At 37.9% G+C, this 25,578-nt stretch overlaps 1 protein-coding gene across 1 annotated transcript in view; it reads left to right on the top strand.

Moving 5' to 3' along the window:
- The first annotated feature begins 661 nt into the window (after window positions 1-661).
- Window positions 662-25,578, top strand: part of lrfn1 (leucine rich repeat and fibronectin type III domain containing 1) — a 294,461-nt gene continuing 269,544 nt past the window's right edge. Inside the window, exon 1 of the mRNA XM_057839201.1 lies at window positions 662-1,503. The gene's annotated coding sequence lies outside the window, so the exon portion shown is untranslated. The remainder of the gene's footprint in view (window positions 1,504-25,578) is intronic.

The following is a 25,578-nucleotide window of genomic DNA, read 5'->3' as shown; positions in this document are numbered from 1 at the left end:
GAAAGAAAATGTGTTTTAAACATTTGCAAGTTTACACTTCTGTAAATTGTGAAGATATTTTGATATTATATTGACAACAATCAATCACCCTTTATAAAATTTGATTATGTGTCTCAAATACTGTACATCTGAGAAACGATTAAAATAGTTAACCATTTACTAATTTAAAAAAAAATACTAAACTGTTTACTAGCACCACAATTCATGTACAACTAAATTTGATGTGAAATAATTCTATACGTATTCTTAAAAAAAGTCTAACATTCATGTAGAGTGTTAATGTTAAATGTTTTGCATTACATAACAATAGAATTTTAGTCTAGGAATAAAAGATGCTTTTTCTTTGAACACTTAAACCTACTATGTTACTGTCCATAAATGTTGGTAGCTACTTAGAGGGCTAAGTCATTTGGAGCTGGTGATTATGTGAGTAATAAGCTTTAATAATGGCACAGGTCGACGTGGGACTGCATTAATGCTATTTATTCGGTGCACAGCTTCCATTGTACTCTATGCACTCTTTTTAATGCAATCCCTTTGCTATCGCTTTAACTGCTGCACTGTGTATAAAGGCACCAACAACTGTGTTCACCGGCCACTTTCCTCCCACCATCCGACTCTTCCTCTCCCTCGTCACCCCCCTTCTCCTCTTTCTCCTCCTCCTCCTCTCCTTCTTCCTCCCCCTCCAGATATGATGGCGTGACGGCAGCTTCTCTATCTCGCAGGTGTACACACAAGGAGCATTTTTGTGTGTGTGTGTGCAGAAACACTCGCCCAGGATGCTGCGACCATCCTTCTCCTCCTCTTCATCCTCCTGATCTTGCCGGTACACGGAGCTCGCTGGCCGTTGATTTTTGAGCCAAACTCGCTACGCGCCCGGCCACGCGTAATATCAGGACAGAGTGAGCAAGAGCGGAAAAACACGGTGGCACCAAAACCTTGGGCGGGATTCCATCATGTTTGCGCAAAGGGGAAGTTAGAGCGGAACACTGACTGCGCCCTGGTTGAGTCGATTGCCTATTTTTGCAGGTTTTTTTTTTTTTTTTTAAAGCAGATTTTTTTGTGGCACCTGACCGTGTGGCGTTTCCGGACCTCCCTCGCCCCCCCACCCCCTTATTAAACACGCGTGGGATTTATCGAGTAATAACGCGTGCGTATAGGGAAGGAGCTGGATGCGCATTGGTCCTTGAACGCACCTCGGACGCAAAACTGCCTCGACAAAGCTCTCGGGAGCTTGTTCGTCTCGCAATTCTTCCAGAGGTTGGATTTGAGTTTTTGAGAGTGTTGGTATTTTTTCTTTTTTTAAAAAAGACTTTTACCTGTCATACTTGCCTCCAAGTCACGTCTTATTTTTTGGATAATTTTCAAGCAGTTTCCATCCCTCCAGCATCTCGCGTCAATTTGGAATACATTAGTTCCAGATTACCCTCCTCGATTGGACCCCCCAAAGTGGAGGCTGCGCGGGAGGGAGTCATGTGCAACTCTTCATTAATGTCACTTTTGGTAAGTGGAAGCAAACACGCGTGTTGGTCGAGGAGCAGTTCCTGTACGTGATGGATTGTGCAGTCTGCACCTGTCAGGTTGTGTGTATGTGTCTCTGATACCCATGACTTTCAAATGCAGCCTCATGGCTTGTGCTATGAAGCCATCACAAGGCATCAAGGCTTCTATTGATGGTGTTGGTTACGCTCTCTTAGCTGAAGTCTGCTGGGCCCCGAGCATGCCCAGACACATAGAGGGTCTGCATCTCGAGGAGGGTTTAAAAACACTAAAACAGAACACGCATGAGAAGGTTTCAGCGGGTGTGTCTGTGTCAGCAACACACACACCCACAGCGTCACACAGATAGGCTTTTGTTGTTGTTGTTGTAATGAGCAGAATCATAAAAATTATCTGGAGTCGTTCACTGACGGATGTGTCTCTTAGACTAAGGCGCTGATAACTGTTATTTATTTAATTTATTTATTATGTATGGGTACATATCCATTATTAACAGTATTCTGACAATTAGCAGTGCTACCAAAAAGTTTAATCTCATCTAATTGTGGTATCTCTGGGACAAGAGGGGGTCAATGTCTGGTCTGGATAAATATCGCTCCATCAACTAAGCGGCAATAGACGCCTGCATGGAGGAGGCTTCAACAGTGAGGTTGTAAATCCATAAGACCGAGGTGGGGTTAGATGTCAATAAGCTTACGCTCAAAGTCGAACTAGCACAGCAGCCGCGTTGCCGTTTCCGCCAGCCTTCCTGAGTGAGGAGCAGAGATTTATCCGCATCTGTGACTATCCCGCAGGGGTAGGAGGATGTGGCGTTAGGCACCGGTTGGCTGTGTTTGCCTCATCAGGCGTACTGCAGTTTTAAGAGGGAAGGGAAAAGTACATGACGGCTGCGTGTGGAGAAAGTGTTCTCCTTTTAAAGCCTAAAGGACAGTGTGTTCCTATGCCTCTTAGCTTTCGCCTGGAATTACGCAGGAAGGTGAAAAATGAAAGTTGTCACAGGGTTTTGGCACGGCTGCACGTTCTGACACATGCCTTCAATAGCTGCCAGCTATAAAACATACATTGGGTGTCAACAAGCCACAAAGGTCGCACCTTAAAGACGAATAGAGCAGTGAACTTGTTTTAATATTTCATCACCGTCCAATTAAATCTTGTCGGAAGAGAGTCGTAGTGGGATAGTCGTTAACACGTCTGCCTCAAAGTTCTGGGTCTTGGCTATGGACTGTCTGTGTTGAGTTTCCCTGTGCTGTGTAGTTTTTCGCAGGGGCACAGAAATCCTGTCAAACTCGTTTTATAACATCGACATGACTTGATTCCATAAAACACCTCAAAAGTGAATTGTATACTCTACTTATACACATGCGAGAAATTCTCTGTATTTTCCAGTCAAGTCAGGCTAATGTTAGCTCGGTTCCAACATACAAAGGTGCCGGTCCTCAATCGAGATTCATCATTTCAATGGAGGACATCATACTGTAGTAACTTAGGCTTAAAGTCTACTCTGCCAGAAAGAAGCTGTTACTTCGAAAAAAAAAACAACAACTTAATTTTGGGGAACATGCTCTATGGTGATATGGAACTAGAATTAAACTGTTTAGTGAACTCTAGGTGACAGGTAATACACCCAGCAAGTTCAGGCTACCTCTGACGTCTTTTATTATGCTTCGACACATTTGCCACACTTTCATGATTGCTATGGAAAATGGCGGTCTTAACAGCCTCACAAATTGAAATGATAGGACAGATTTTAACATAGAAAATTTGCCTTCTTAACGTAAGCATTAGTCTGGAATAAAAAGGAGGAAGCTTGCAAGCCTTTAAAAACCAATCTAGAAATATGGGGCAGACAACATAATTTTGTTGCGATGTTAATGTACTGAAGCAAAAATCATAAAGCATCAGCCGGGAAGTTAAAGCTTATTAGGAAATTAACCTTATAAAATGACAACGACCTGAAGCAAACTGACAAATGCAGTGGTTTACAAAATCATTGCTTTTGAGTAGGGCTGTCAAAATTATCGCGTTAACGGGCGTTAATTAATTTTTTAAATTAATCACGTTAAAATATTTGACGCAATTCACGCAGATGTCCCGCTCAGACAGATTTAAATGACAGTACACGGAAACGCTCACTTGTTGTTATGGAGTTTTGCCGCCCTCTGCTGGCGCTTGGATGAATGACCATCTCGCAGATCGTCTCAAACAGATTACATCATATGAGGCCGTTTATGGACATTAAGAGTGAAGAGAATGCCACCGGCCGCTTGGGGGCAGCGCCGTTCCATACTCATGTTATTTGTTCTAAACGTGGGAGAATTAGTAGTTGTGAGACGTTTATGCTGTATTAACAATGCAATGCAAATTGCTATTTGTACTCCACACATATTTCGGTACGTTTTCTTTCTTTTAGTGGCAATTATGTGTCTCTTGTTGTATTTTGGGTAAGATATGTACAAATATATGTTATACAGTAGAGGTGAGTGGACACAGGCATTCTTTGGACCGCACCGTTTATTGGCAACTCCTTCACAACAAACATACAGTGGGGAGAACAAGTATTTGATACACTGCCAATGGGAAAACCCACTGGCAGTGTATCAAATACTTGTTCTCCCCACTGTAAGTATCGTTTAGTGAAAGCACAACAAAAATAATATTCCTATCTCTCCCCAAAAAAATAATGTTCACAAAAAGAAAAGCACTTCAGTCTATAGTAATGAGGCCCTATTCTGACACACAGTTAAACAACAATGAAAAATGAACTGGAATTCCATATCAAAATAGCTATGCAAAATACATGTAAAACTTAAGACTTTGGTCACTCTATTTTTATTATTGTTATTTTTATTCCTCTTATTATTATATTAACTCTACTTTTGATTGAAAATTTTACAAATTTTATTAAAACGAAAACATGAAGAGGGGTTTTACTATAACTTGTAACTATAACATTTATCGTTTAAGAACTACAAGTCTTTCTATCCTTGGATCACTTTAACAGAAAGAATGTTAATGCCATTTGTGGATTTATTGTTACAATAAACAAATACAGTACTTATGTACAGTATGTTGTATGTATATATCCGTCGTGTGTCTTATCTTTCCATTCCAACAATAATTTACAGAAAAATATGGCATATTTTAGAGATGGTTTGAATTGCGCTTAATTGCGATTAATTACGATTAATTAATTTTAAAGCTGTAATTAAGTCGATTAAAAATTTTAATCGTTTGACAGCCCTACTTTTGAGTGGACTTCTAAAAGTCCTTATCTGAAACCGGTTGAAAAAGTATGGGCAGACTTGAAGAAGCAAGATGGCCCAAAAACTTGGATCAATTAAACTGATTCCATCAGCAAGAATAACTATTTTGAGGAGTCATCCAAAACATTTGACCCAAATCATACAGTTTAAAGAGATGGTACCAAATACTAAAGAAATGTATTTAAACATTTGTGTTATGACGTAACCGTTTTTGTCACAAGCTTTTGCCCTAGTTAAATGAATTTTCGCCACGTCTATGTATAAAGTGAAGGACCACTGCTTGCCCTCTGTTAAAATGGATTGGACGTCTATCTCCGTCAATGGCAGTTAAATGGGGGATAGCCATTCTGGAGTCTGGCAATGTCAGAGATGTCCTTGTCTAGTGTGGCTGATGACGTCCCGCTCCTTGTGTTGCTGGATGTTACAGCAGAGGCTCCCAGTGCTACTCGTCATGCGTCAGTCTACTACAATCAGGCAGGAGTCATCTTTTCAATGCATTATGGCTAGATGTTTGCGTGCTTTCAATGCAGGAAAATGTCCCTGCATTGTTTGTTAGAAAAGTCGACAAAAAGCCAGATGTATAAGGGGAGATGTTGATACTTTCCAGGACTCATACTGGCCACGGGGGTGAGATTAATGGCTTCTCTCACTTGCCATTCTGTTGCATTGTGTTACAGCAGCTGCCTGTGGTGCGTGTGTCATGTGTTGGCCTTTTGAAATCGGGGGACCAGATGAGGGTTATCAGACACTGCAGGAATGAGAGTGCGATGGCGAGCACCGGCTATTGATCTGCCAGTAGAGAGGGACTTCACGGAACAATGTAGAAACCTGTTTTTGTGTTCACTGCAGCCATAGACGTTTTATATGTGCACACAAATATGTCACTAAGCTGATTGTTTTAAGGATATTTCAAAACATGCTTTTTGTGAGCACAGAGGGTTGCGCAATAATTGACAGTTTAGGGTTTTAAAACGACTTTTAAAAACAATTATTATTTTTTCTTTTTTTAAACATATTGGCTTCTAAACTGAAATGTTAGGGTGCTCAATGGAAATCAACTTGCAAAGGAAAAAACATTTTTTACTATATAACCGATTAATACTTAAACAGCTAAATCTATTTTTCTATCTATTTGTATACTTGTATATAAATTGAAATTTGTTTGTGTGTGTGTGTTCTTTGGATTCCGAAACGGCTGGAGGGATTTTGACAAAATTTTACCCAGCTGTATTTTAGATAAGTTTGATCACTGCAGGCCTCCATTTAGTGCAGAAAATGAATTAGAAATTCCAGAATCAGAAAATCCCTGATTGGGGAGGCAACAGCGCTGTCTTTTGGGCAAATGGGCTTTCAAACTTTACAGTTTCATGTACAAATTTAAATGTGCTGTGTTGATGCATTGTGGCTGTGTTGATGCATTGTGGCTTTAAGTACTCCACAACAAGACCCTGGATTTAAAAAAAAAAAGAAGAAGCATATATTTACTATTCCGTAATATTACCAAGGGATTCATTTCGGCTGGATGTTCATACTGTAGCGACTGTTCTTTATTATGTGTGACGCCCACAATGGTTCATGGGTAGTTGTGGCAACCATGACAGAGTAGTGGTTGCCCTTGTTATGTTCTGGTGTTTTCTGTCCAATTAAGGTGCTGTCTCTGTGGGCCATGAGGTGTATGGAAAAGCGATTGCACATTAACCCTTTTATGGTCTCCTTTTACTATTACTTTATTACATCTGCATCTCTAAGGAAAGTACGTTTTATTTGCCATTCGGTTGTATTGCATTCACGTTATACAAACCCGAGCAACGCCGGGCCATACGGCTAGTTTTACATTTAACAACTGAGTTTAAGTGTGGAGCCGAGGTTTGCAATCACAAAAACAATTCTTATTAGTAATTAAAAAAAAAAAAAAACTCCGCACATTTACTGGTCCTACAGTTGCGAGTCGATGAAAAATGTACTTCCAATGTGTCAAGTCAAATATGTAGTTTTGCTTCATTAGCACAACACCAGAGTGAAGGTCAATGGTTCTGGAACAGAATTTTATATGAAACCACCTCTCCTGCTGTATAAAGCTTATTTTGAATGCAAGTGCATGTAAAAAAATTATGGAAAGTTAATGCTAACTACAATGTTCTTAGAGAATGCCGCCTTAGGAAAAAGGGGGAAATGAGGGGCAATTCAACACAATCAGATAGCTGGTACCCCAACCTGGGGAAAAAATGGGGGAAAGTTGTAAATGTGATGAGTCACACAATCAAAAGGACAAAAGAATAATAAAAAATGAAATCCTGCCTTGAAAGTTGCAAAATGTTTGGTAAAACATTGACTGGAATATTGGCTTCAAGGTTATTTTGCATGTTCAAGTGGAATAAAAGATACGAAAAAGAAATGATGAAGCGGTTACCACTGTGTGTTTATTTATTTTTTTTAACCACAGAAAAGTATTTCATGATGTCTGGATTTGCCACATGTTACTTGTGTATAAATGAGCTGTTGTAATGTGCAAAAGTATACTGTCAGCACAGAATGTTTTTTTTTTGTATTGTTTTATTTTGAATAGTTAAAGGTGTAGGTTTCAGTTTATACAGCAAAAAGGGTGATATCATGTAGTGGTGCTAGCCGTTTTAAACATTAAAATGAATTCATTCACTCTAAGTTTTGGTGAATGTTTTGTCTAACAGGCAGGGATGAAATTGGCTAGAATTTCTTGCCAGAACTCCTCGACGTGGAGGTCGCAACGAAGCCAGAAATTGTATTTTATTTATTTTTCTACTCTCTCTCTCTTTTTTTTGGGGGGGGGGGGGGGGGGGGGGGGTGTCAAACCTCTGAAACTACTGGAATCCGAAGAAAACTGTTTCAGCACAGTTATTTCGATAGCACATACAAAAACTGATTTTCATTCAAAATTGTATTGCTTCAATGATTTGCAAAATAAAATTTAACAAAAACAGCAATAATCCCAACCTCCATCTCCTAATTTTTATTTTCCCTCATTTCCTAACAAACTAAATGCCAGATCTTAGTTTTAACTACTTAAGAACATAGGATGTATATTAAAATTGAAGTTAATGTAAACATTTACTTTTTTTACAATAAAGATATAAGTAACATACATTCAGAAAAATCAGTACAAATGACTTCTATAATGCAGAGTGAAATGGAATATATTTTGAAGATCGCGCAAACATTGACTTTTTCAAATCATAAAGAAATGAATGAGTAGCCTAACATAAATGAACAAATATAAGTCCAAAGTGCACATCGACAGCTAAGATGTTCTGAACCTCCCCATCAGAGCAAATAACACAAAATATGATAAATAAGCCTCCTCAACTCTTTCGTTGTTCTTAAAGATTTGATCCATTTCATGTTGCATTGCAGCTTTTTTTTGTTGCTGTTCCAGAAAACATGCACATTTGAACCAATCAGAGCTAACTATCTCTGCTGATCACATGTCAGTATGTCAGCCAATTGAACAGATGAATGAGTCCAGGCATTTTGCTTTGCTGTGTGCATTCGCACATTGATGTCCAGAGGCGTAGCGTTCCATTAGGCAAACCAGGCAATTGCCTAGGGCCACCAGCCAGAAGGGGCCCCGAGAGGGCCAACAGATTTAGCACACGCAGCTTTACTACACTGTTGCAGCGACAAGTGTAGGGAGTGATTCAATACCGTGGAATCATTTGGCAGAATATCTAACGATTCTGTTATCAATCCCAATGAGCACTAACCATGTCACGTAGATTATACATGTTTAAGAAAGTCCAATCAGCTACTAATACCACATGATTGTTTAAAGAGTGACTCACCATGTACTCTCTGGAAAGTCCTTGCCGAGTTGTTTAAATTGACTTTCTCAGGCCAGCTAATTATTCATGTGACTACTTAAAGAAATGGTGATTTTTCCAAAAAAGTCTATTAATGGGTCTATTGTATTCCTCGTCAAATATTCTATAAGAAAAATATAACATATATGCATCTAAAATAATCCTAAACGATTTTATTAGCAATTTTAATACTCCTTTTAGCAAGGTTCCTTGGGTATGCGTACGTTCCCATAGCAACCAGTCCTCTAATTGTCCTACATCACAAGCGCTGCGTATTCTGGGAGCGAGAATAGGCATAAGGTGCGCATTTCGATCAAAGGACGGCCACCTGTTAAAATGTGTGCGTCCATAAACTAATGTAAATACATCCATATAAGTCAGTGTAAAGTACTTAGTTTTCGCCACTTTTATGGACAAGATGACCGCACGTGCACGCAGCGCGCACTCGCACCCCCCCACCCTTGTATTCATTATACTGCGCGAGAATGTATGTGTGTCACGTGCCTTAGAGTGAGAGTGGGCGGCAATGGAGGGGGGCACTTTGAGTGTCCTATAAAGTGCTCTATGAGATTGAGGCTTTATTAGACTTTTATTAAATATGCTATTGCTCCAAGTCCAACTGTCGCCCATACTTGCACATGCTCGAAGGGCCCCATGTTGCTTGTTGCCTGGGGCCCCAGGGAACCCTTGCTACGCCTCTGGATGTGACTCGTCATCGTCAGACTCAGATAACTGCAGCAGCTGGGGGAACCTCCATGCCGTCCGTGGAATAAAATAAATAATAAATATTGGTGGAAACGGATGATGCTACACAAGCACTTTATTATGCTTGTTGTTAACACTTGTTTATGTAAATCTGATGTTGGTAGATTGCGTTCTTCTTGGAGATGAAATGCATGTGTGGCAGGTTAGCATTTATTTTTTTTCAAATTAGCGTTTTGACAGTTGCCGTCATATTTTCAGAATCAAAGCACCGTGTACCGGAACAGCATTCTGGCCCTGAATCTTATACCGGAACAGCATTCCGGCCCTGAATATTAAAGCGGAACTGCATTCTGGCTCTGAATCTTATACCGGAACTGCGTTCCTGACCGTTCTGGCCCACTTTCACCCCTGCTAACAGTAGAAATTTCTAACTACATGTTCTGAACTCCAACAGTGTCGTGACAAAGCGTGAATGGACTCATGTTGTTTTTTGTTTTTTTTTACAGCGAATACATTGTGATTGAATCAGTTGTCCCTCAGCTCACTGCAACCAATTAATGCAGTCAATTTAGTTTCAATTGCTTTGAAGAATCAATTCCACAAAATGGTAGGTTTTCACTCCACCAACACCTTGCCACATTCTGGAGATGTTCTTAGCCGGGTTTTCTCCTGCTTTCATTGTAATCAATGATCATTCTTCTTATATAAATCAAGACTAAATTGTCCAAAACTGAAATCTGTTTCATACATATTTACAAGCATTTTTTAAAATTGTTTTGTTGAATAAACACTTAAAAAAAAATAATGAATTAAAAAAAAATATATATATATATCTATATATGTATATATGTATATATGTATATATATATATATATATATATATATATATATATATATATATATATATATATATATATATATATATATATATGTATATATATATATATACTTGTTCTTCAAGTAGCCCATAAAATGCCAGTCATTAAAAGATGACAATCAATCCCTGAAGTGCCTGCACTTTGAGAGGATTTTTACAAGGCTATCAGAATATTGTGCTGCATTATTACATATTCACAGAATCTACAAAATGAAGAATAGAATAGAATAGAAGACAATTCATTAGTAATCAGCGGCGGAACATGAACAGTTAGATTGTCCTCTGTAAAAAATGAAAATTAGGTTTTTCTTGGTGGGAAAAAAAACATCAAGCAGAGCAGTGATTTTGTTGCTAATATACTTGGGATTTTGTGACCATTTTTAATAGTTCAACATTGGATTCATTAAACAAAAACAATTAAAAGAATATTTGGGGATAGTTTTTGACCAAAATAATAATTTATCTAGTGAGAGACACACTTTGTGAGTCATTTTCCAGAGGTCATGTCTGTAGTGCTGCATGCATTATTACTTGCTTTTGACATGGTGGTGCATGTCAGATTATCCAAGCTTTATTCATGCTTGTCTTACACACAAACGTCTGCTAACTACTGATACAAATACTCTGCCAATTCTTCTGTAAAATGCTTCAATCTGTCTGATTTCCTGCTTACATAATTGTTTTTTGTTGTCATTTATATATTGTGACGGAGGAAAGAATGTATGCTATAGACCCCTTTACTGTTGATAAATAAAGATGACCTCTTTAGAATGCGCGCATAGCTTTGGCTCAGAAACCATGATAGTCAACTTGTGTAAATGTTTAGGTTAAGTGCCGCTGAGTGTGAAAGATCATGAAAATTATTATCAAAAACTACCCTATCAGATGGAAAGTATCTTAGCCATCCTTATAACAGGCAGCCACAAGCTCCTTTGATTTTTCTGAGAAAGGCATATTTCGTCCTGGGTTTGAGAACATTTTTATCCCTTTCATGTTTGATTTGTATTCCTGAAGACACAAAAGCTAGGCATTTTGATATTGTTTGAAACTTATGTCAAAAACTGTATAAATCAGCGGTAATTTGTCTCAGAGTGCAAGGGAAGCTCAGCTTCCCCAAAAATGTCAGAAAATAAGCGACCAAATGCATACTGTTTTGTGTGCATGTCGGTGACGAATATGTGCTACAACGCACTCAAATCAGCTTCTTTATCACTGGTTACGACTGTTAAGATGCGGCTTACTCTACATTCATTTGCCCTGCTTCACAATCCTTTAAACAGTGTGGATGCGGTGCCTCTCCAGAATTGAGAGTGCATTGTTCCACTACTGCAAAACGAGAAAAGTACTTGGCAAAAGGCTGTGTTTGTCCTGCCCATCGGACGCTCTGCTTCTCTGCATGATGATTGGATGATCTGTATGAGGCTAAATCCCTTTGTGAGTGACAGAGAAATGAACGAATCAGCGATCTTGTTGTTTAACATCCACAGGAATTTTCAATTTTCATTCCGTTGTTCTGAATTGAACTGGAAACTTTCATAATTATCCCAGCGACACTTTCTTTGTTAAAAACGACTAGCAAAGATTCGAGCCTCTATTCTGGTGTTTTTTTTTCTCTTGTTTTTGTTCTTCTGTCACTCCAGTTTCCTTCCTTACCAAGCCGCTGAGTCCCTCCACCGTCACAAAGCACTAACACATGGACACACTTTGAGCCTTCCTTCCTTGAAAAACCAGCATCCGCCACTGTTATATCCAGGAAATCAGTGTTGATTTTGTTAAAGATGACTATCATAAAAATATACTGCTCAAAAAAAAAAAAAAAAAAGAACAACGTTTAATTTTTAATTTTTGTGAGCAGTTTTATTTCGTCGAAGAACAATTTTTTTTTTTAAATTTTTTTTTTATGACGATGATGAGACTACAACGAGCTAAAAACGTGTCTTGGAAGACTAAAACATAACGACACGAATGCCAATTTTCGTCTGACGGGACGAGAACGAGACGAAAATGTGCCATAGTTTTCGTCCCATGTTCACAATGTGTGAGATTTTATGTGTAATTAGCCTGCACCGTAGCAATGTCTGGTTGTGTCACTCATGTGACGTGCTGCGTCCCGCCCAACTCACCCACGAGTGTCCTCCTCAGTCTCTCTATTACTTGTTTTGAGACACACAGTAAAGTTTCTCTTTTTATCTTGTCAAGAGAGAATATGCAATGTTGCTCTAGCCTTTAAAGGTCTCTGCTAAGTGATCATCACACACTAAATGTAACTCGTAGTGTTAGCATAGCATTCACGTTGGTGTTACCATTAGGCTATTGCTAACGGCGAGCATCCTCTTAAAGTCTCAGACATTTTTTTTTTTTTTTTACAAACAGTTAGTGGCCTACAGGTAGGTATAATTAATTGAAAATAATGAACTGTTTTCCTGCTGAGTGTGTATTGTTATGTGTTTGGTAGATGCTACAATTTTTGCTCGTCTGTCAATGTTCATTGCAAATTGTTATAATTTCTTTCCTGGGGATTTTTTTTTTTTTTTTGGAGTTTTGAAGTGAAACCTTCTAATTTTACAGACCAAAATGTTGAGTAAAGGTCAGCTAAAACTAATCGAAATTACCCTGTTAAGACTTATAGACTTATAAGTAATACGGTCCAAAAGACTGAGACTAAGACAAAAATTAAAAGGGCTGCCAAAAACAACACTGCAGTATATATGATATAATTATGTATATGTGTGCATTATGTACGTATGTATGTGTATGTATATGTACATGGCGGAAAACACAGACAAGGCTGAAAAAGCAGTTTCTGCTCTTTCACTCCTCTTTAAAAGAAACTGCTGTATTTTGAGCCAAAACAACTGTTGTGTTTGATAGAACAATATGCCTATGCGATGCCATAGCAAATTCATGGCGCATTAAGCCCCCAAACTATTTTTACTTAGCACATTTTACCTTGAGAACCCCCATTTGCAGACGTTGCGCAACCGCTTTTGTTTCAACCCAGCCATAAAACAAAGGTAATTAATCATAATTATTATTCAAAATGTCTGTCATTTTTAGCTTCGAATCATTAATTGATGTCTAATATTTCGTTTAAAAAAAAAAAAACGACTTCAAAAAATTATACACTCGCATATTTTTAACTTTGGAACAAATTACATCACAATGAAAAAAATGATGTCTGTAAAACAGTCACAGATATGTACCTCATAACTATCGCTTAATTGTATTTTTTTGTTGTTGTTTCTGTCGCATTTTACCGATATGTTAGATGATAAGTAACCGTTCCAAACAAAGAAAAATTGGAGAAAAAAAAAACGTTTCAAAAGGTAAATATACGAAAAAGAAAATCTCAACCACTACTTGATGTCTGCGATTTCTGCATTGTGACCCTTGTTATTTTACCAGGTTTCACCCATACAATTCCCCCCAAACCCATCTGTGGCCATTCACAGCTGTGTCTTGACACTCAGTGATACATGCTACATGGAGTTTTTGGATTGAAACAAGGTAAGAACGCGATAATATCTCATTAAAGTCATGGCGTCTGTAATTCTGCTCTCGCGTGCTCTCGCCTCCAGATATGGTTTTACTGTTTATTTATTTATTTATTTTTTAAAATGCCCTTCTGTTCAAATTTTTTCTTCCCCCAGAAAATTAAGATTTTAAGCTTTCCAACGATGTATCACACACGCGTATCGGACAATTTTGAAATTTGGCCAAATTGGGGGTCTTAGAGCGGGACTTCAAGTCACCTGAGTGTTTTCCGCCATTATATGTATATGTCTCTAAATGTGTGTTAATATGGATATTATGAAAATGCCACAAGAAATACATCCACTGAAAATTATAGAAAATCTGGCTAATTCACCTTGTCTAAAAATTTGGGATTCGCAGTATACCTGCACATATAATCCTTCATTAATCCCATGAAAAAGATGTAAAAATACATATTTGGCAAGGAACCTTTGGTTTCTTTAATCTCTGAATGATTTAAACAATTGCAAACTCCACAAGGGAAGGCCAGAGCATTAATTCAAAGCCACAAATTTACAGCTCATTCTAAAAACTTGGCCACTGTTCCTCGGCAACTTCCAAGTTAAAAGCTGTCCATCTGAGGATGCTTATTGGTTCGTTAAATTTCCACTAGCCTTAAAATTTAAATCTCTGCCAAAAAAGGGCCGGCTATGAACAAGTCAAGCGTTGTTCTAAATAGACTGCACTATTTACCTCATGTAACTGGAGGTGTCATTAAAGTCAATTGATCAAGCACAAGGGGGGGACACACAAGCACATGTTGAGTCGATTAAACAAAGCAGAATGAGAGGGATGCCTCGTAAAGCCTCTCCACGTGTACTCTGGATTTCATTTTTGCCGTATTAGGGGGCATGTGTGAATAAAAGTGGCATTTAGTGCCAAGCTGAGTATGAGCATGTGTCGATTCTAGCCCATGACTGATAAAAAAGGGAAGCCACGGCTGCAGTGTCGCACTGAAAGCGAGGCACTTAGCTCCTTCTGATGAGTGTCACATGTCAAACGCAGCCATGAGGGTGTGACCAGAATAGGAAGAGAAAGAGAGGGATTGTGGCGGGCTTCTGAAGGACATGGAGGGAGAGGTAAGCTGTCTGCCAGAGGGATGCAGATTGACATTAAATTGTGTAAGGAGGAGCCTGATGCTTTGAGGGATGATATTGAGCACCAAGCTGAGCTCAGTGAGCAACCGTCTTAATCCAAACATATAATAACATTAAAGCTGTCCGTTGACGCTAGAGGCCTGACACACATTCATTTAGAGAATGTACAATGCAAAGCATATGGAGAATGCCCTATAGTCAGTCCACTACAATGAGGGTTTCCAGACAGGGGACTTGGACTCAAACTAGACCATAGTTTGAGAGTTGATTTATCCCCTTGTTTTCCCTTATCCATCTAAGGAATCAGGGAGCTGCCGGCTACCCCACCCTGTCCTCCCCATATAAGTCACTGTGTTTGTTTCTTTGGCAGGTTGAACCTGGGAAGAGGAATAAATCATAACCGCATAAATACCCGAGTGGGTTCAGTGCAACCAAAGAAAGTGAATGAGCAACTTTTTTAAGACGCGAAAAACGCCCATGCAGAATATTACACTTATGCGTATTTTGCGTTTCAAAAAGTATATATATATATATATATATATATGTGTGTATGTATGTGTGTGTGTATATATACTGTATATACACTGCCAATGGGTTTTCCCATTGGCAGTGTATCAAATACTCTCTCTCGCTCTCTCTCTCTCTCAGTTTAAAAATGAATTAATCGTAATTAATCGCAATTAATCGCAATTCAAACCATCTATAGAATATGCCATATTTTTCTGTAAATTATTGTTGGAATGAAAAGATAAGACACAAGACGGATATATACATTCAACATACGGTACATAAGTACTGTATTTGTTTATTATAACCATAAATCAACAAGATGGCATTAACATTATTAACATTCTCTTAAAGCGATCCATGAATAGAAAGACTTGTAGTTCTTAAAGGATAAATGTTAGTACAAGTTATAGAAATGTTATATTAAAACCCCTCTTAATGTTTTCGTTTTATTAAAATTTGTAAAATTTTCAATCAAAAAATAAACTAGTAGCTCGCCATTGTTCATGTCATTACACCATGCTCACTCCCCAAACCCATAAAATCATTTGGACCCAAGCGCCAGCAGAGGGCGCCAAATAACCAAAAACAAGTAACAAGCGGACATTACACTGCTGTCATTTTATTCTGAGCGGGCCATGTGCGTTAATTGCGTCAAATATTTTAACGTGATTAATTTAAAAAATTAATTACCGCCCGTTAACACAATAATTTTGGTAGCCCTAATATATATATATATATATATATATATATATATATATATATATACTGCTCTCCTGCACTGTATTCCTCTTTAAAAGAAAATGCTGTATTTTAAGCCAAAACAACTGTTGTGTTTGACAGAACAATATGTCTATATGCTGCTGTAGCAGATTAATGGGGCATTAAGCCCCCAAACTATTTTCAATTTGTCCATTTTACCCTGGAAACCCCCGTTTACAGACGTCCCGCAAACGCTTTTCTTTCAACACTGACATAAAAAGAAGCTCAGCAATTATTATTATTAGCTTAGAATCATTAATTGATGTCTAATATTTCGTTAACACACACACACAAAAAAAAAAAGGACTTAAAAAAATTTCACACGCATATTTTAAACATTTAAACTAATTACATCACAATGAAAAAACAGTAAAAAAAAGTCAAGGATATCTTCCTCATAACTATCGCTTGATTATATATTTTTTTGTTACTGTCGCATTTTCTCCGATATGGTAGATGATAAATAATCGATCCAAACAAAGAAAAAAAAAAAAAACGTTTAAAAGGGTAAATATATGAAAAAGAAAATCTCGACCACTCCTTGACGTCTGCAATTTCTGCATCGCGACCCTTGTTATATTACCATGTTTCACTCATAAAATATCAAAAAATCCAGGTGTAGCCATTCACAGCTGTGTCTTGACACTCAGTGATACATGCTACATGGAGTTTTTGGATCGAAACAAGGTAAGTACGCGATAATATCTTGTTAAAGTCATGCCGTCTAAGCCAGTGGTGTCCAAACCGGTCCTCAGCAGTATTCAAACTCAGGCCACTGCAGAAGCAGTGGAACACACAGACAACTGAGCTTAACAACCCAGCTGACTGCTCTATTGTCAGCACTCTTTTGAAAGAATCGGGAGAGAGGTTAATTTACACATTTAATCTTTTTTAGTTCCTTTCACTCAGAAATGTGGCCCACAGGCTTGATAATAGAGGTTATAATTCATTTAATCATGTTTCACACTATTGGCTTCATAAAATAAGTTAGGAATAAGTCAAAATGACATGTTCCTTAATAAATAAGAGTTTAAAATATTTACTTAAAATCTTAAGTTAGCATGACCAGTACTAAGTGTTATATTTTTTTAAATTTTCATTAAAGTGTAACGTTTAATTATCACCACTGTTAACCACCATTACTTCAAATCCTAAAAAGCTAATAAGAAACTGGGTGGCAATGTATATAGTGCTATTAAAATCAAGTCAGAAACCTGGGCGTAATTATTGATTCAGACCTAAAATTTGATAGCCATCTAAAGTCCGTCACTAAATCCGCTTATTACCACCTAAAAAATATAACCAGAATTAAGGGGCTTCTGACACAACAAGACATGGAAAAACTTATGCATGCATTCATTTTCAGCAGATTGGACTATTGCAACGGTATATTTACAGGTCTTGATAAAAAATCAGTCAGGAAGCTGCAGCTAGTACAGAATGCTGCAGCCAGAGTCCTCACAAATACAAGGAAGCTGGACCACATTACACCGGTTTTGAAATCACTACACTGGCTTCCAGTGAGTCAAAGGATAGACTATAAAATACTACTGCTCGTCTACAAAACACTTAATGGCCTTGGACCAAAATACATGCTTGACTTGTTAGATTCCTATGAGACATCCAGACCCCTAAGGTCATCTGTAACCGGTCTTCTGCATGTTCCAAGAACAAGAACCAAGCAGGGTGAGGCAGCATTTAGTTATTATGCTCCCGAACCTCTGAAGTATGCTCAAACTGTTAGCTCTTTTAAATCAGGGCTAAAAACGCTTTTGTTTAGCACTGCATATCCATAACTGTCTATATATTTCAATCTACCTGCTTTCTATTCCTCTTGTGCTTATCTCCATTGCTGATTTCAATTATTATTAGGAGTAGTAGTTTTTGTTTTATTTTTTATTTTTGTTTTATTTGTATTTATTTATTTTTATTCTGTGATTAAGTGCGATCTTTTGTCTTGGTTTTTACGTTGTATTGATTTAAATGTGATTTTTATGATCTTCATGTGATGTAAAGCACTTTGAATTGCCTCGTGCTGAATTGCGCTATATAAATAAATTTGCCTTGCCTTGCCTAAAACTTGCATAGGCGAGCAGCCAGCGGCCTGCACACTCCTGACGTGGAGGTGACATTGATTTAAATCCTGCTTTCAGAAGCCGAAGCTGGTCTTATTGATCAGTATCTCTTGACCTGAAAAGCATTTCCCTCTGGCTGTCATGAGTAAGCCAATTAAGCTCTCAATAAGAATTTGAAATGCATGCAACACCATTAAATAATGCATAAGGACAATAAATATGACTGTATAGCGCTTCTACAAATGCAGGTCTTACTAGTTCTATTGTGCTCATCTAATCTAAGAGCCACTGGACAAATATGGAGCGTTTAATGCACTCGTCATCCTTGCAGAGGGGCATTAGGAAGGAGATAATGCCTTTGTGAATTCACTCGACATCATATGCTACTTTGATGAGCTATCATTGGGCCCTCATGTATTGATTTATTTGCCAGAGAGCGAGAGACATAGTGTATGCGCTCTTCATCAGACCTCCGCATATTCGGCCTCACTGGAGATGTTGAACTTTGTGGCCTATTAAAAGGCTGCCAGACAGCAGAGGCACTCAACTATTCCAGTGAAGTGACGAGTGGTGCGCGTCGACTTTCTCTGTTGGCGTCAAAGTTAGCTCACATTAAGAAAAATGCATGCATAATATAGTGATGCCTGGCAAAACTGGGAGGAACTGATTCATAAACTCTCAATGCATACTTTATCTACATTTTCGTGACCGAACTAAATCAACGTGGGAGAGGGGAATTTCACTGACAACAGCGAGCCGGATGACATGTCCACTAAAAAAGGGTGCTCTCATTCCGTTTAAATGCAGTACACAAGCTGTGCAATAACAGTCTCAAGTCTCAACATGCAGCAATAGCAACAGAAATGAGGATTGTAATAATAATGCAATGAAGTAAAACATTTGTTGATTAATGCTCAGGGAGAAGATAGAGCTTCAGAAAGGACTAAGCCAGGATTTCTACCTGAAATCTCAGAATTGTTTCAGGCTAGTCTGTCTTTGGCAGCCATTTTTTAGTCTTTTGGACAAAAATACATATTAGTCTTAGTCATATTTTAGTCATTTCAAAATGTGTTAATCTTCGTCTAATTCTAGTCGACAATTACTTTAAGATGTTTTTGTCTGTAAAATTTATTGACAGACGAGCACACATTGTAGCGTCTACAAGGACAACACCAACTGCCTGATGATAATACACATTCAGCAGGAAAACAGTAGCAGCATTATTTTCAGTTAATTAAACCCATCTTAATGTCACAAACTACCCTATGTACAAAACTTTGTCTGAGAATTTAAGACAACGCTCGCCATGCTAAATGCTAATGCGAATGCCATGTGATTTTAATGCTACGAGTTATATTTTGTGTTTGATGATTAATCAACACAGACCTTTAAAGACAAAAGCAATAAGCGCTGGAGTTTAGCCTAGCTTAAAGCATATCCTAACACCGGTGAGGTTGGGGGCTCGGCAGTGTGACATGACCCAAACACTGCTACGATGCAGGCTGATGTACTACTGTACATACTAGGGTTGGGAAACTCTTGGTACCTGACGATATAATACGATTTGTGATACAAAGCTCATGATAACAATGATTTCACAATACGACGATACAGTGACTATTGATACATTGGTAGGGAAATTATTCTAACATATTCTACAAAACAATAAACAGAAAAATAAGCTATCTTCATCCTTCTGCTGTAAGTATATCAGTAGTAGATGTCCAATCCATTTGAATGGGGAGGGTGGCGGCGAATGAACCCCTCCCACTTCAGCGGGCCCCTCCCACTTCTATGGCCGTCAGTGGCAGCCAATGCAAGGCAACGAAGGGATTTTGGGCCATTTCAGGTCATTTGCTGTTGATTTTTATTCACTTCCTGTTGATTTCTGGGCATGTCAGGGTCACTTCCTTTTTATTTTGGGACATTTTATGGGTCACTTCCTGTTGATTATGGTTCATAGAACAGGACATGACCCGGGAATCTCCCAAATGAATGGAGAGTAACTCAAACTAATCAGGAAATGACCTGTAAATGCCCTAAAATGAACAGGAAGTCACCTGTAAATGCACTGGAAAGAGCAACTGTGAATGCCCTGATTTCGAATGAACGAACATTTATGGATTAATGGATTGGACGTTGAGTGCCGTCAATGGCAGAGTTAACTGAGACGCTATTATGGTGGAAGATTTTGGTTGTAACTTGTTAGTTCCATGGTACCCGCGGGTTATTAGAAGTATTAAAAAAAGCATTGAATTTAGTTTTCCTTTATTAAAGGTATTAAAAGTATGAAATTAGCTGTCGTATGTCTGGAATTTTTTCACCGTGGTTTTAATTTTGAAGAATATCTCAGTGCAACCTAAATCATATCGTGACAATTTTTTATTTTTTTTAAAATCCATAACGAAGGTGATGTGTAGAATTTTTACGATGCACTGCACTACAAATCATAATGCACCTCGTGCGTGCGCGCTGTTAGCATCATTAGCATCAACATCACAACAGCAGGCAATCGCACAGTACTGTGTGCTAACGTAAGGAAATGCTCAGATGCCTTAGTTGTTATGTTCGAGGAAAGCCTCAACAAGACAACCAAGTCCAAAGAGTTGGACCAGCATGTGAGGTATTGGATCGGCGACCAAGTCACATCCAGATACTTTGGGTCGCAGTTTATGGGTCATGCGAAGGCAGTGGACCTGCTTAACATTTCAAAGTAAGTTGCCAATTTCTTTAATTAAAATGTGTTAGATGCAATAATGTATTTCTGCATGGTTTGCCTTTCGAATGAATGTGAATTTCGTCGTTTTAACTCAAGAGTTATTCATGTTCAATGGGGTATTGGCAGGTGCGCTAGGCTTAGCATGGATAAACCGGAGTCGTAGGTCCACTATCACCCTCAGATACACAACACGGTTGACACTATTATTGGAACGAGTGCGGGGTAATATTGATCTGAATAACATGCCATGGTGATAGGCAAATTATAATGTAGGTGATAGTAAAACACCTCCTGGTATATTTAATTGTTTTTCTTGATTGAATAAGAGTATGGATTGTCTCTATCTGATTAAAAGAAATGTCTTCAATAGCTAACAAAGGATTAACATGTGTTTTGTATACTTCTTGTAATGTGATTAGAAAAAAAACAATTACCAAGGGAAATGGTCATGTGTAGCTTTTTTATTTTGTGGTAATTAATGGTAAACTACTGCTATTTAGTGGCTGTTTTTTAAACTTTCACTGCCAATTGCAAGATTTTCCCAAGTACTTTACAGTTAAGGTGACCAACTTGACAATCACCATCCTACCACCTTGACTAGGTCTTCTTAAAAGGGAGACCTGTTGTATTGCAAATGTAATTTCTGAAGTTCCTTTACAAAAATAGTGTAAAATCCATTTTATCCTGGGAAAAAAAAAATTCTGAAAGACCTTATATTTAAATGTGTTTTAATTGTATCTTCACTAAATGTGCAGTCTTTTGTCAAACACACTTAGTAACTGAGGTTAAATTTGATGTTCAGTGCTTTATTTTTTTAATATGATTCAATATTATCTAAATAATGGGTGCGAGAAAAGTATTAATTTTCAGTTGAAATGGCATTAAAAAAGGTCTTCAAAGTCTTGAATTTAGATTTATCAATCCTGGGAGGACCCTGTGTTCCTTTTTGTAACATTGATCCCTTTTTAAAATGATATCTCGATTCTTGGCATGAGCGTATCGATAACCTTTTGGGATGCAAGTATCACGGTATATCACCATTTTGATATTTTTTCACACCCCTACTGCATACACATTTAAGAAAATGTCACGCTTAGTGAACATATGACAGAAAATATGTGGCATTTTTGTCTCATTGTTATCTCGTCAGATGAAAACTGGCATTCGTTTAGTTATGTTTTAGTCTCCCAACATGTTTTTAGCCTGTTATCATCACTTAATCGTCATGAAAAAATGTTTGTCGATGAAATATTGTCGTAATTGTCATTGTTGATGAAAATATCAATGTTTCAGACATGATACACGATTTCCCCAAGGGTTTTCTGAAGCTGTGGTTGTTGTGGGCTACATCAGAGCCAGATAGCGTGCTGTGGCAAAATGGTTTCATATCATGACAAATAAGAATTTTTTAACGATGATTATTTTTTTTTCCAAGAAGAGTCATAACAAAGATCTATTTGCAAAGCTTGCATCCTGCGTGCACTTGATTTTCCTAGATTAAAAAAAAAAAAACAATTTGAGAGCTCTTTCATATGGTAAATCAGCAATATATGGTCCATTTATAGTCAAAGTTAGGCATGCTGACAGATGGTCCCACTGCAGCTAGTTCCTCAGGTCTGTCTTCATCTACACAAGAATAAAATAAAAAGAGATCTAGGAAATGATGACACACAAACATCTCTAATTTACATTGTACAGTTCTGTACATTGTACAGTTGACCAAATGTCTTACTTTGCTTATTGCAGAGAAATTTGTCTCACAGTTCACAGTTCACTGTCTCACAGTTAACATAAGTTGAGATGTGCACTGTCAACGCAATGGCCGACTATTGGCTCAAGCAACGGTACAGCCCTCCCCATTAAGGAGTCTCTAATGCTATCTTTGGCATCATGCTGAACTGGTCCATATTCTGAAACTGGATTATCTGAATCCTGGATTAGCCATTAGGACTACACTGTATCAACCCCATGTTTTCACAGATTACATTAGTCAATTCAGTTTAAGTTAAAACTGAAGTGTCATTGCAGGAATTACTTTTCTGATTGTGTTACAGTTAGTCCCTAGTGCAAACTGATATTAAAAAAAAATAATAATAATGATAATGGCGATGGTTTCGATGAGATGAAAAAAAATCTCCTTTCAATACAAATTCGCCATCTGTTTTGTAATTTTTTTGGATAAGAAATATGCCAAGGTATAAACAATGAACCTTTATCAAAACTGCCTCAGAGGTTATTTAAATATTTCGGAATGTGACGGTTTACATCACGACAACAATAGTAATCTTTTTGTTACTGACCCTCCTCCTCAGGATCTTTTGTCTTTCCATAATACTTCAAAATACCCATCTGAAATCACGACCAGTGACGTCAGCAATGAACAAATGCTATGCTACGTGGCGAAGGTTCGGGTCAAAGACGTGCTATGAAGAACTTAAATGTTACGTCGATGTCCATATTAAGGTCGTTCTCACAGTCTTAAACCAGAATTACATTCATTAAGTTGAAATACCTTTCTGTGGATTTTTCTCACAATTTCCAACTGCGCATTGATGTAATCAGGCGCAAGTTTACAACAGAAGAACCGATGTGATTTTCAAAATAAGGCGCGTAAAGGAACAATTTGTATTTAATAGTGTATAAATAATGAGCTATATATATTCATTTCGAATGAATGAATGAATAAATTACAATGTACAGTACCGGGCAAAAGTTTTAGGCAGGTGTCCTGCCTAAAACTTTTGCACGGTACTGTATATATATATTTTTTAATTATTAAATTTATTAGGATCATGGAAGCTTCCACTTGGGGAAAATATATATATACAGTACATCTTGTATATACATAATATAATAAAAATATACAGTACTGTGCAAAAGTTTTAGGCAGGTGTCCTGCCTAAAACTTTTGCACAGTACTGTATCTTTAAATCTTAAAAAAAAAAAAAAAAATCATTTGCAAGGCGTGGCAGCTTTTATTTTAGTGTGGCAGTGCGCCACAATCTTTTATTTGTAGGGGAAACTGCGGTACACAATTCACTGTCAACATGCTTTTCACCCAAGATTCACAAAAAAAAAAAAAAAAAAAAAAAAAAAACATTAAACTTGGAAAACATTAGTGGGATCAGAGAATTCCACACGAAAGGGTTTACTTCAGTACAAATGGTTTTAAGTCTAGTGTAAATCCACCTCAGGAAGCAGTCTTGGAAAACCTCCTCGACCTAGCAACAACACAACATACCTTATGTTTAGTTAGTTTGTTGAACACTACAAATAGCCTGTGGCTGTTTGTCAGTTAAGTGATGCGCCGCTTTGATATTCACCTGCTCTTGCCGTGATCAGATTTTGTTGCTCCAAGCCATATTGATTGATTGTGTCCAGTATTTAATAATCCTGTATGAAATCTATTTACCAGCACAGTGTAAAGCCGCCAAAAGTCATGAATAGATAAGCGTGTGAAAAGTACCACTGGTGGGAATGAGGATGTGGGGATAAAATGTGTGGAGGTGGTTCTTGTATCGATTTATAAACCATACAGATACTTCAAATATTTGGAGGTGTAATGGTGTGCTGTTGTGATAATTGCCGGCAGCGTGACGTAAAAGTGACACGAATTCAAAGCCGACACATCACAACAAACGTGAATTTGGACCCATTGGCTGACGCTGACTGAGGATGTCCAGTCACTGATAAGCATACACAACAAACACTCTTCCTGTTTGTGGACTGATAAATTTGATTGTCACATGAATCTTGATTCTTGAAGAATCACATTTTTGTTTCAGCGCCAGGTTTTTGGGATACAGTTTAAGACTTTCTCAGAAACCAAAGTTGGATGAATTCCAATTTTTTTTTTTTTAAGTTACCAAACCCAAGTATCAGGCAGTAGAAAAGCCCACTTAAAATTCAGCCAACGAATAAATGTCCATCATGTCTAAAAAGTCCTCTTAAAAATTCATACATGTATACACGTATATGGCCATTATGCAGTTTAAAAAATTGTAACTATTTAGCCCCACAACTCAATTTCCAACTCACAGTGGCATGAAGGATCCTGTTGTGAATCTATGTGACACCCATGACTGACTTGGTGTTGGGTGTGGTCCACATGCAGTAACCACGCACACCTATGTAGATTTATGCTACCACGGGGAGAGCATTAATAAACCATTGTGCCCATCTTGCAACAGTTAGGTTACTGTATTTTAATTGAGAGTCAAATATCAAAGGATGAGCTTGGTGCCATCTAACTGAATGAAGTTTGTCTGTGTTGGCTTACTACAGCAGCACTTTTCTTTAGGTCGACAGAATAAACGGTTGTTCAGCACATTGCTGTACAGCAGAAGGACACTTGAGCAGGTTGGTTTCTTGCTGACAAAGTGTGAACTGCTGCTCAGGAAATCCATCTGTCAGATCATCATCTCACATCATCAACATCTATTGTAACTTTCTATTCTTGATTTCTTTCGAGTTTTTAACAGTGAGGTGGGTTGTCACCACTGACTCATTTGTCAGCATAGCACGACATTTTCCCGTGTGGCACGCAGTCAACAGCTCATTGTTTTTTGTTATTGGCATTACGCAGTGTCCATTGTATCGCAGCAGTGTGTCGGCTCTTGTCAATTCTGAGTGTATCGATAAAGATGATTTATCAAAGTTTAACCTGATTGATGAGAGTCCATTAAAAAGCCATCTCAAATTTTTAT

Source organism: Corythoichthys intestinalis, chromosome 6, assembly GCF_030265065.1.
Source record: "Corythoichthys intestinalis isolate RoL2023-P3 chromosome 6, ASM3026506v1, whole genome shotgun sequence".
Lineage (NCBI taxonomy): Eukaryota > Metazoa > Chordata > Actinopteri > Syngnathiformes > Syngnathidae > Corythoichthys > Corythoichthys intestinalis.
This window is presented reverse-complemented; position numbering and strand designations above follow the sequence as displayed.